Below are 757 nucleotides of genomic sequence, written 5' to 3'. Positions count from 1 at the left end.
CTTATGCCAGTTGAGAATCGGCTTATGCTATTTGGGAAGGGGCTTATGCTATTTGGGAAATGGCTTATGCTATTTGCTATTTGCAAAATGCTAGGAAACTGGAGAGAAAATATCGCTCCACAGGCCTGCGAGAGTCCTTCCTAGTCTGGAAAAATGGTTTACTGCTGTATAAGAGGACCCTTTGTAAAGCAAGAGCAGCATACTTCTCCTCATTAATAGAGGAGAATAAGAATAATCCTAGATTTCTTTTTAATACAGTTGCCAAACTCACCCAGAGCCATAGCTCTGTTGAACCGTCCATTCCACCTGCTCTTAGCAGCAATGATTTTATGGGATTCTTTATAAATAAGATTGATCTTATTAAAAATAAGATCATAAGCACTCCTCTATCCGCGATTGTACCTGAGGTAGTCATGGAATCTGAACCGGGTTTAGACTGCTTTGATCCAGTTGAACTCTCTTATTGTCTTCATCTAAGCCTTCAACTTGTATGTTAGATCCAGTTCCAACCAGGTTATTTAAGGAGGTATTCCCTTTGATCTCCTCCTCCATTTTAGATGTGATTAATCTATCTCTGTTACAGGGATATGTACCTAAAGCTTTTAAGGTTGCTGTAATTAAACCTCTGCTTAAGAAACCGTCTCTTGACCCAGATGACTTGGTCAATTATAGACCTATATCCAATCTTCCTTTCTTATCCAAAATTCTTGAGAAAGTAGTTGCCAAACAAGTTTGCGATCACCTACACCATAATGAA

This window comes from Cyprinodon tularosa, unplaced genomic scaffold, assembly GCF_016077235.1.
Source record: "Cyprinodon tularosa strain WSP-4 unplaced genomic scaffold, ASM1607723v1 ctg1294, whole genome shotgun sequence".
Classification (NCBI taxonomy): domain Eukaryota; kingdom Metazoa; phylum Chordata; class Actinopteri; order Cyprinodontiformes; family Cyprinodontidae; genus Cyprinodon; species Cyprinodon tularosa.
This window is presented reverse-complemented; position numbering follows the sequence as displayed.